This window comes from Lissotriton helveticus, chromosome 7, assembly GCF_964261635.1.
Source record: "Lissotriton helveticus chromosome 7, aLisHel1.1, whole genome shotgun sequence".
Taxonomy (NCBI): Eukaryota; Metazoa; Chordata; class Amphibia; order Caudata; family Salamandridae; genus Lissotriton; species Lissotriton helveticus.
The window spans coordinates 68,841,123-68,853,439 of NC_136068.1; the positions used below are offsets into that span (position 1 = coordinate 68,841,123).

Genomic DNA, 12,317 nt, shown 5'->3' on the forward strand with positions numbered 1-12,317 from the left:
CAAGAAGTTGGGCCCCACTGAAAAAGGTGCTGAATTCGTCCCGGTGTATTTTCCAAACACCCAGACACTTTCAGCCGCGCCTGCACGTTGTTATCTGCTTGAAATCAGCAACAACTTGCAGGGGGGGGGGGGGGGGGCGGGGCTCTCTTATTTCTGACTCCTGCTGGGCCCATAACAAAGGCCGAATCTGAGGGGTCATCAGGCCTCCTTTTGTTGGAGTCGCCTGGATGGCAGCAGTCAGGAGCCTCACACCTAGAAGCAAATGCAGCAGAGGGGAAACAAAGGCTCACACCTTGTTAGCACGTCACACATACTTAAGAGACTTTGCTAAGGCTCTGTTTAGGAGATATGCATGCACTGCAAGAACATCAGGGGCTCGATGTAGGTAAATCTCATGTGTTGAATAAGCATAGTCGAATACAGGGTTTGATCGACTATTTGATATGTTTAATCTCCATGCTTGAAGTATATGTTTTTTACCATGTAAAGCACCATCACTTTATTTGACAGTATTTTCCTATTCTCTTAGGGATGAAGAAATAGCTCACAATCTACACACACATGGGATGCATGTCTGGTAGGGTGATATTATACCACTGATCTATTTTCTTCTGATGCAAGAATTGATAAAAAAAAAATGTCATTAATAATCAAAACATTTCTTTGCAGTAGCACACGTCACTTTCAAGGTCCTGAAGAAAGCCAAGCCAGTGAGCTACACGGCTGAAACATGTCGACCTCACATATAGTCAAGAGATAGTAACAATTTCTTAAACTATCAGGCGGTTTTTATTACATGGCATTAGGACAATCCCTAATAAACATATTTTTTGTCCTTTTAGTCATTTTTATTTTCACACACGTTTACCACTTGCACTGCACTCCATTAGTTTCCACATACCTTGGACAACCCTAGTGGCTGATATCTCTGAAAGTAGGTGGTTCTATATCCATGTGCATTAGCCCGGAAATAACTTGGGCTACATGTGACCCCTCTGAGTTTTCCAGATTACGAAGTTCCGCCAAATGGGTGGGCTGATGGAAACTCTTCTCAAGCCAGGTATTGGACAAGCTTTGTTAAACTGGTGAATTGTATACTCTCAAGTATTGGAGATTCTTCTGTCATACCAAATAGACCGGTTCCTCCCCATAGTCAGTTGGGTAAATCTCATTTACCAACTCTAGAATACTGAATTTTACTGATTCGGTATTCTAGATTCGGTAAATGAGATTTAGGTAAAAATTTGGTAATTACCGAATTGTCAAGGGGGACAGGGTGTCAAAGTGACACCCTGTTGCACCCCTGATTCCTGCTTGTGTGCCATGTGGCACACATACATGCCCTTAGGGCACAGGTGTACATGCAAAGATGTCCATGTATACAGGAATTCGTTATTTACCATGAAATAGCATTTCATTGTAAATAACGAATTCTTAAGGGCCTGTGGCAGTGCCACCTACATCTAGATTTACCGATTCAGTAAATTTACCGATTTGGTATTCTACCTAATCGGTAAATTTACCGAATCGGTAAATTTAAGGCCCCCTACATCTCAAAAGCCGAATCGGTAAATTTAAGGCCCCTTACATCTCAAAAGCCAAATACCGGTCAGTAACGGCCGAAATCGGCCGTTACCGACCGGTATTTGGTGTCCTACATCTGGCCCCAGATGTGTTAATCTTTCCCAGTATTCGCACAAAATATATTGCATTTATATAGCACTTACTACCCCACTGGAGGCGTTGTAATAATTTAAATATCACTATTTTTTATTTGAAAGCACTATGGGTAGAGGAAGCTTTACGCTGACATAAGGCATCATTGTTTTATGTGAAGCTTACAAAAGTGTGAATCTTCTGCCTAAATAAGGAGGGTTGTGTTACAGCAAACAAATGATGAAGGTAATGCTGACAATGCAAACATTCTTCCCCAGTCAAAAGATCTGGGTTAAATCCATCGTTCTTTTGCCCACTACGACAACCCAGTTTGGACCCAGGCATATGTAAATCAGTCTTGCCCTGTGCCCCGTGGGAACAGTCCAGACCGAACTGCCAAGCCAGGTCCTCCCTGGACCGGAAACAAGCTTCCTGGGACGGGTTTCAGTTCGGGCTGGACTGTTCCCATTGGGCGCAGGGTCAAGACTGATTTGCATATGGCTGGGTCCAAACTGGAATGGCATGGTGAGCAAAAAAACAATGGATTTAGGCCCAGATCCCTGTACTGAGGTGAATGTATGACATTGTTCTGCATTCTGTCCATCAATTGTTCTTTTTGCATAAATCAGGAGGGTTTGCAAGTGTACTCGAAATGTGCTCAAATGTACTCATGAAAGACCTGCTTAACATATTTGTGAGGGCTTAAGATCTGATATCACTTCTTGTGATGCCACTTCCTGTGATGTCATGCGCTGTGCAGTCACGCGCCTCACACGCCGTGATGCCGCGCGTTGTGATGTCACGCGCCTTGATGTCACGCGCCGTGATGTCACATGTCCTGATGCCACTTGCATACTGATTAATTAGGTTAGTTCCCCCACTTCTTTTTTAGGGCTTGTGCCCTGTCCGTGTTCTGCTCTAGAAGAGATATTTAGCAGTATGGACGCTCTGTCCATCTCCGCAGCCCCAGCTGTTCCAGGGAAGACAGTAGCAGGGACACACAGCTCTTCTCCACGTCCCCTGCTATTCCAGGGAGCAGAGGGAACATGGACACACAATTGTTCTCCACAGCCCCTGCTATTTATTTATTATTTATTTATTATTTATTTTGAGAATTTGTAAAGCGCAAACTGTCACCATTGCAGGCATCCTGGCGCTAGCAGAAACCAAGAGGGGTGGAAACCGATACCATAGGAGAGAACTAACAGGGAAAGAGCCAGGTTTTCACCTTTTTTCTAAACTGCAGGAGTTCATTTGTGGACCTCAGCTCGATTGGGAGGGAGTTGGAGAGTCTGGCGGCAGCCACCTCGAAGGATCTGCCTCCAGCTCTGACCTTCCTGAATCTTGGAACAACTACCAGTCTAGCCTCCGACGAGCGAAGGTGTCTGGTAGGAGTATACCAAGCAAACTTGGATTGTAGCGGGGTAGGACCACATCCGTGAAGAGCTTTAAAAACTATACAGAGGGCTTTAAATTGGATTCTTTGTCTAAGTGGAAGCCAGTGTAGTTTTACCAAGGCAGATGGTCCGTGAGCTCTTCTTGGCCACCCCAAGGCCAGTTTAGCTGCCGCGGATTGGACCCTTTGAAGTCTGTCCAGTAGATACTCAGGGGCCCCGAGCAGGAGGGCATTACAGTAATCCAACCGGCTCAGGATAGTACATCTGACCACTTGGGCGCGCGCAAGGGAGGGTAATAGGGGCAGGACCTTCCTAAGAGAACGCAGTATGGCGAGGCAGCACACCGTCGTTTTCTGCACATGGGTGTCCATGCTGAGTCTCTGGTTCAGCAGGACCCCAAGGTTGCGGACAGATTCCGCCGGTCGGACGTTGGAGCCTGTTTCCGGGGGCCAGAAGTTATTAGGGAATGGGCGAGGAATCCTCGACCCAGCACTAAAGAGTACTTCGGTTTTCCCGACATTAAACTGAAGTGAATTAGCCTTTAACCAGATAGACGTATTCCGTAGGCAGTTGTGAAAAACCTCTACGGCGATAGAATCCTCACCTTCCAAGGAGAGGATCATCTGCGTGTCATCGGCATAATTAATGGTTCTAATGCCGAATCCTTTAATGAGTTTAATTAGCGGCCTGAGGTACACATTAAAAAGAATAGGGTAGATAGCGGAGCCCAGAGGAACTCCGTACAGCGCCGGGGACAAAGATGATTGGAAGGGAGGTAAAGAAACAGCCTGCTGCCTATCTTGCAAAAAGGAGTGGAACCATTGCAGTGCTGAGTCTCTTACTCCTACCTCAAACAACCGCCTCAGTAGGATCTTATGGTCTACTGTGTCAAAGGCGACAGACATATCGAGCAGGATCAAAAACGAAGCCTGTCTTCTGTCTGCACGCCTTTGCAATTCGTCCATAGCGGTGATGAGGGCAGTTTCGGTTCCATGAGCAGGCCGGAAGCCGAATTGGTCCGCATCAAGTAGGGAGTGATGTTCCAGGTGGGCGGAAAGAGTGTTACTGACCACCCGCTCCACTATTTTGGCGGGGAACGGCAGTAGTGAAATAGGAAGGAAGAATGTAACATGTTTGCACAGCTCTACTCCACAGTCAAGGCTATTCCAGGGAGGAGGGGGTACATGAACACACAGCTCTTCTCCACAGCCCCGGCTATTCCAGGGAAGAGAGGGAACATGGACACACAGCTCCACTCCACAGCCCCTGCTATTCCAGGGAGGAGAGGGTACAGGGACACACAGCTCTTCTCCACTGCGCCGGCTATTCCAGGGAAGAGAGGGAACATGGACACACAGCTCGTCTCCACAGCCCTTGCTATTCCAGGGAGGAGAGGGAACATGGACACACAGCTCTTCTCCACAGACCCTGCTATTCCAGGGAGGACAGTAGCAGGGGCACACAGCTCTTCTCCACAGACCCTGCTATTCCAGGGAGGAAAGGGAACATAGACACACAGCTCTTCTCCACAGCCCCTGCTGTCCCAGGGAGAAGAGGGTACATTGACAAACAGCTCTTCTCCAGATTCCCCGCTATTCCAGGGAGGAGAGGGAAGAGAGACACACAGCTCTTCTCCACGTCCCCCGGTGTTCCAGGGAGGAGAGGGAACATAGACACACAGCTCTTCTCCATGTCCCCTGCTATTCCAGGGAGCAGAGGGAACATGGACACACAATTGTTCTCCACAGCCCCGGCTATTCCAAGGAATAAAGTAACATGTTTGCACAGCTCCACTCCACAGTCAAGGCTGTTCCAGGGAAGAGAGCAACATGGACACACAGCTCATCTCCACAGCCCCTGCTGTCCCAGGGAGGAGAGGGAACACAGACACACAGCTCTTCTCCTCAGTGCCTGCTATTCCAGGAAGGAAAGGGAACACAGACACACAGCTCTTCTTCACAGCCCCTGCTGTCCCAGGGAGGAAAGGGAACACAGACACACAGCTCTTCTCCACAGTGCCTGCTATTCCAGGGAGGAAAGGGAACAAAGACACACAGCTCTTCTCCACAGCTCCTGCTGTCCCAGGGAGGAAAGGGAACAGACATACAGCTCTTCTCCACAGCCCCTGCTGTCCCAGGGAGGAAAGGGAGCACGGACACACAGCTCTTCTCCACAGCCCCTGCTGTCCCAGGGAGGAAAGGGAACACAGACACACAGCTCTTCTCCACAGCCCCTGCTGTCCCTGGGAGGAAAGGGAGCACGGACACACAGCTCTTCTCTACAGTCCCCGCTATTCCAGGGAGGAGAGGGTACATGGACACACAGCTCTTCTCCACAGCCCCGGCTATTCCAAGGAGGAGAAGGTACATGGACACACAGCTCTTCTCCACAGTCCCCGCTATTCCAGGGAAGAGAGCAAACATGGACACACAGCTCTTCTCCACAGCCCCGGCTATTCCAAGGAGGACAAGGTACATGGACACACAGCTCTTCTCCACAGCCCCTGCTATTCCAGGGAAGGAAGCAAACATGGACACACAGCTCTTCTCCACAGCCCCGGCTATTCCAGGGAGGAGAAGGTACATGGACACACAGCTCTTCTCCACAGCCCCCGCTATTCCAGGGAAGAGAGCAAACATGGACACACAGCTCTTCTCCACAGCCCCGGCTATTCCAGGGAGGAGAAGGTACATGGACACACAGCTCTTCTCCACAGCCCCCGCTATTCCAGGGAAGAGAGCAAACAAGGACACACAGCTCTTCTCCACAGCCCCGGCTATTCCAGGGAGGAGAAGGTACATGGACACACAGCTCTTCTCCACAGCCCCTGTTGTCCCAGGGAGGAGAAGTTACATAGACACACACCTCTTCTCCACAGCCCCTGCTATCCCAGGGAGGCGAGGGAACATGGGCACACAGCTCTTCTCCACAGCCCCCGCTATTCCAGGGAAGACAGTAGCATGGACACACACCTCTTCTCCACAGCCCCTGCTATTCCAGGGAGGAAAGGAAACATGGACACACAGCTCTTCTCCACAGCCCCTGCTATTCCAGGGAGGACAGTATCAGGGACACACAGCTCTTCTCCACGTCCCTGCTATTCCAGGGAGGAGAGGGAACATGGACACACAGCTCTTCTCCACAGCCCCTGCTATTCCAGGGAGGAGAGGGTACATGGACACACAGCTCTTCTCCACAGCCCCTGCTGTCCCAGGGAGGAGAAGGTACATGGACACACAGCTCTTCTCCACAGCGCCTGCCATTCCAGGGAGGAGAGGGGACATGGACACACAGCTCTTCTCCAAAGCGCCTGCCATTCCAGGGAGGAGAGGGGACATGGACACAAAGCTCTTCTCCAATGCCCCGGCTATTCCAGGGAGGAGAAGGTACATGGACACACAGCTCTTCTCCAGAGTCCCCGCTATTCCAGGGAGGAGAGGGTACATGGACACACAGCTCTTCTCCACAGTCCCCGCTATTCCAGGTAAGAGAGCGAACATGGACACACAGTTCTTCTCCACCGTCCCCTGCTATTCCAGGAAGGAGAGGGAACATGGACACACAGCTCTTCTCCACAGCCCCTGCTGTCCCAGGGTGAGAAGGTACATAGACACACACCTCTTCTCCACAGCCCCTGCTATCCCAGGGAAGCGAGGGAACATGGGCACACAGCTCTTCTCTACAGCCCCCGCTATTCCAGGGAAGACAGTAGCATGGACACACAGCTCTTCTCCACAGCCCCGGCTATTCCAGGGAGGAGAAGGTACATGGACACACAGCTCTTCTCCACAGCCCCTGCTATTCCAGGGAGCAGAGGGAACATGGACACACAATTGTTCTCCACAGCCCCGGCTATTCCAAGGAAGAAAGTAACATGTTTGCACAGCTCCACTCCACAGTCAAGGCTGTTCCAGGGAAGAGAGCAACATGGACACACAGCTCTTCTCCACAGCCCCCGCTATTCCAGGGAAGACAGTAGCATGGAAACACACCTCTTCTCCACAGCCCCTGCTATTCCAGGGAGGAAAGGAAACATGGACACACAGCTCTTCTCCACAGCCCCGGCTGTCCCAGGGAGGAAAGGGAACATGCAATGGTGTCTCAAAAGTTGAGCCCCCGCCCCCCTGCAAGGTACACAGAGTGCCCCCCGCTCCGGATTTAATACAGAGCTCTCAGGCCTGACTACTGTGCTGGGGGATGGGGGGCCTGCAGCACGGGGCCCCCCGCACCGCAGGGATGCGGGGGCCAGTTTTACGCCCCTGGGAACATAGACACACAGCTCTTCTCCACAGTCCCCGCTATTCCAGGTAAGAGAGCGAACATGGACACACAGTTCTTCTCCACAGTCCCCTGCTATTCCAGGAAGGAGAGGGAACATGGACACACAGCTCCACTCCACAGCCCCTGCTATTCCAGGTAAGAGAGCAAACATGGACACACAGCTCTTCTCCACAGACCCTGCTATTCCAGGTAAGAGAGCCAACATGGACACACAGCTCTTCTCCACAGACCCTGCTATTCCAGGTAAGAGAGCGAACATGGACACACAGCTCTTCTCCACAGACCCTGCTATTCCAGGTAAGAGAGCAAACATGGACACACAGTTCTTCTCCACAGTCCCCTGCTATTCCAGGAAGGAGAGGGAACATGGACACACAGCTCTTCTCCACAGACCCTGCTATTCCAGGTAAGAGAGCAAACATGGACACACAGCTCTTCTCCACAGTCCCCTGCTATTCCAGGGAGGAGAAGGTACATGGACACACAGCTCCACTCCACAGCCCCTGCTATTCCAGGTAAGAGGGCAAACATGGACACACAGCTCTTCTCCACAGACCCTGCTATTCCAGGTAAGAGAGCAAACATGGACACACAGCTCTTCTCCACAGACCCTGCTATTCCAGGTAAGAGAGCGAACATGGACACACAGTTCTTCTCCACAGTCCCCTGCTATTCCAGGAGTAACATGGTTACACATCTTTACTCCACAGTTCTGGTTATTCCAGGGAAGAGAGGGAACATGGACGCACAGCTCCTCTGCAGAGTATCAGCTATTTCAAGGGGGAGGGGAAACATGGACACACAGCTCTTTTCCACCGTCATGGCTATCCCAGTGAGGAGAGGGAACCTGGGCACACAGCTCTTCCTCAAAGCCCTAGCTACTCCAGGGAGGAGAGGTGACATGGACATTCATGTCTACCCCACAGCTTTACTCTTCCAGGGAGGATAGGGAACACTGACACACAGCTCTTCTCCACAGTCTCAGTTATTTCAGGGGGGAGGGGAAACATGGACACACAGCTCTTCTCCACAGTCCAAGAAATTGAATAGAGAACAGTGATCCGGATACACAGCCCTGCAGCACAGCCACTGCTATCCCAGGCCCCAGGCCAGGAGGATGTGAACACGGGTGGGGCACAGGGGCTCAACTAGACTCGAACCGGCTGGGGGGTCTTGCACTTCTGCCAATGGGGTTGGACAAGCATTTCCAGAAAAGGGTCAGAGTTATCCTGACAACCGATATGAGATAAAGAAGTGATATTATAATATACATGTTCGCTGATTATTTCTCTGGCAAGAAAAATTGGTTGTGAAATATTTATCATTGCAAGTCCAGAAAAACTCTCCTTACGGATTGTTCTCAGGAGGATAGAAAAGAAAACATGACTTTAATTTGAGAAGCAAAGAGCTCTATAAATGACATAAATAAATAAAAATGTACTCGACCAAGGGGGAAGAATATACACCTTTGCTCAGCTGTGACCTAAAACTTCCCGTGGAACATGAGCACGCAGTGAAATATATACTGTTTCATTTCAAAGGTGAATACGTCACATGCATAATTATTGATAGAAACTTCCAGCAAACGTCGCTATTAACAAAAGACAATACTGTTCTACAAAAATAACTTGTCATGTGATTATAAAAGTCTGCACCTGGGTTCTGATACATTTTTACATTAGCTTGGTGTCCTTGGCTTGCCTGGTTCTGTAGTGTGAGGCTCCACTCCTACATGCCTGGGGTTCCATAAAGCCTAACATCCTGGCTGCCTTGCACGTCTACTCTTATCAACATATTTTATTAAACATGTGTTCCCTACAAAGCCGGCCTGTGACTTTCCGGCTGCAGTATCTGCCTAAATATATTTATCGAGCCTAGGAAAACATGCATTTACTTTTCTCCCTTCAAATCTTAACCCTGTTGGTGCTGTTTTTCATCCTGCTATTGTAGCAAGGCTAGACCTGTATTGGTCTTTCACTACATACGTTTGTACACGTTTTCCAGCTGAGGCTTGCATTGAAACATACACACTTTCTCGATTATTTACATTTCTCCTCCCTTTAGTTGAATTTTCAACTACTTCCTCACCTTCCTTTGGGATCATCAAACTGTATACATTCTCCTCAACATCCTGCATTTAATTGACTCCTCTATAAGTGAGCATCGCTCCTATATTCTGACTAACCATCTTGCAACATCATATCACTACCTAGAGGATACAGACGATCAACAGCAAGATCACCACAATGGGCAACAAGGCCTTATATAGTCCTGACATCCAGGAAGGCACCCAAATAAACCACTCAGTGTACCATTTGCTGGGGGCTCCCCCTTCATCCACCATCTTCTTTTGTAAGGTATGCAGAGCTTGTATGGCCTCTGTGAGAGTTCCATTATCATATGTGCAGCAGGCCGTATGGATATTGGCACAGACTCTTCCTCCCAAAGCCATCATTAAGTCGAGGACACAGCAGTGCTGGATAAGCATCACTCTCACAGCCCGCAACTCGTCCTTGAAAGCGTTAAAACCTTCCTCCGCTACATTGATAGCTCGCTTTTGTTCAAAGCGGGTAATCTGCAACCAACGTGTCGCCGCTTTAGCTTGTATAAATGGGAGGATGCTCCCAAACAGTATCTGATCATCACTGAAAAAACTGTATTCTTGTGTAACATCTTCCCAGGCTGATGTGCCATAATACTCAGCGGTTCTCTTCCTCCGATGATAGTGTAGCATTGTCGTTGGACAGCCAATAGGATGTGCATGCAATTGAGAAATGTCTACCCCTGGAATCACCAAGGACGGTGTGTGCACAGTTGCCAGGAAGCAAATACCTTGCCATCCTGACGGGAGTCCAGTAGTAGTCCATTAGTCTGGAGGTGCCCCACTGTAAGTCCGAATTGAAGGTGGTGACATTGCAGTTGACGTTCCAGTCCACCGGGACTGTTCCATTTAATCTGAAACACAAAGAACAAAGAATGGGTTTTCTATCTGCTCGAATGGTTGTAGTGGTTTCTACCCAGGTTAGCCTAGAGATATTCTCACCCCACACTCCCTGACACTTCTGACCTGTACAATTATCAATTTAATTTCCCTTCCAGAGAGAGAACCTTATATGCCAGTGTCCATAAACAAAAACGGATCCATTTACGCTGAAATAAAGTCTTTCTTGACAATCATGGGTTCCGGGTGTAGCAGAATAATTTTTGCCGAAAAGCGTCGGCCTATTTACTCCGAAGAAGCCCTGTCTTAATATTTTATCTCTCCAATTCTGATCCTTGTACCTCATAATTCCTGTCTTCCTCATGAATATGACACATTACAACTCGTACTAATACCATGCGTGTCATTACAACGCGGGTATTACTACGCGTAGTCATTCATCAGGACCTACCATTACAACGCATACTTTTACCATGGATATGCCTTTGCCACGCGTGCCATTATAACGCAAAGGCATGCCTGGTAAAGGTATACTCTTGGTAAAAATATCTACGGTAGGTTACACTACCCTGCCCTACCCTAAACCCTAATTTAGTACCCCTTCACGACCCCCGAGCCCTAATCCTTTCCCTACCCTAAACCCTAAATCACTACCCCTGCATGACCCCAACCCTCAATCCTTTCCTTACCCTAAACCCTAAATCACTACCCCTGCATGACCCCAACCCCCAATCCTTTCCCTACCCTAAACCCTAAATCACTACCCCTGCATGACCCCAACCCCCAATCCTTTCCCTACCCTAAACCCTAAATCACTACCCCTGCATGACCCCAATCCTTTTCCTACACTAAAACACTACCCTGCATGACCCCGACACTACCCTAAAACACTACCCTGCACGACCCCCCGACCCCTGTCCTCTTCCTACCCTAAAACACTACCCTGCACGACCTTCCCCAACCCCCAAGCCTCTGCTTACACTAAAACACTATGCTGCACAACCCCCGACCTTACCCTGAACCCTAACACTACCCTGCACGACCCTCCCCCGTCCATAAGTCCTCTCCCTGCCCTAAAACACTACACTGCAGGCCCCCCGACCATACCCTAAAACACTACCCTGCACAACACCCTCCGACCCCAGCCCTCTCCCTACCCTAAAACACTACCCTGCACAACTCTACCCCAAAATACTACCCTGCACATCCCCCAACCCTATCCTAAACCCTAAAACAGTACCCTGCACGACACACATCCCCACCTGACCCCCTTTTACCCTAAAAAAGTAACCTCGAACTCAGACCCAATCCCCCTTACCTCTCTCTCCTCGTGGTTCCTCTCTCTCCGCATGGTTCCTGGTTCCCTCTGGTCGTCTGAGGGGCGGTGGACGTCGTTGTGAGGAAAAGGAAGAGCCTCTGTTTCCTGACAACGATGTGGATCGCCTATATTTTTTTACAACGAATGTGCTTTTAACACACATACCTTTACAACGAAATTCGTTGTAAAGGCATGCGTGGTATAAGCATATACGTTGTAAATAAATGCGTAGTAATGACTACGCGTTGTTACAACGCATGCATGTTAACGCTTGCGTTGTTATGGTATGCAGGGAAACAGCCACGTTGTAATGGCTTTTTCCTCTTCCTCATCTTATCTAGCTTCACTAATGTCCTTTTATGATCTGTTATTACATCCATTACATCTGCTACCTCTTCTTCAAAACGTGTAGGGTTTACAAAATATGCTGCCTGTCTAATGCACAGTGGTTGCATCTGTGCTCGCATTCTACAAAGAAAAAGGTGTAACAGAGACATAGTAACATTTGGGGGTACCTCTTTAACTGAGTGTACACTATCTGAATCCGTAGCATGTGGAATCAAAGAACAGACAAAACGAGAAACAGCTGAAGTTTGCATACCTATTTCTGTCATAAGCCTGTACCATAAGTTATCTACATGAACACTATGGGATACATTGTTTTGCTCATGTATTTCTCTTTGCAAGCATCATATACTTTTACACACATCCATACACTGGGTAT

The 12,317-nt window shown here is 49.0% G+C and overlaps 1 long non-coding RNA gene across 1 annotated transcript in view; it reads left to right on the plus strand.

Annotated features, from left to right (window-relative positions):
* The first annotated feature begins 555 nt into the window (after window positions 1–555).
* LOC144768079 (uncharacterized) overlaps window positions 556–12,317 on the plus strand; it is a 31,748-nt gene continuing 19,986 nt past the window's right edge. The window contains exon 1 of the long non-coding RNA XR_013598464.1: window positions 556–577. This is a non-coding gene — a long non-coding RNA (uncharacterized LOC144768079). The remainder of the gene's footprint in view (window positions 578–12,317) is intronic.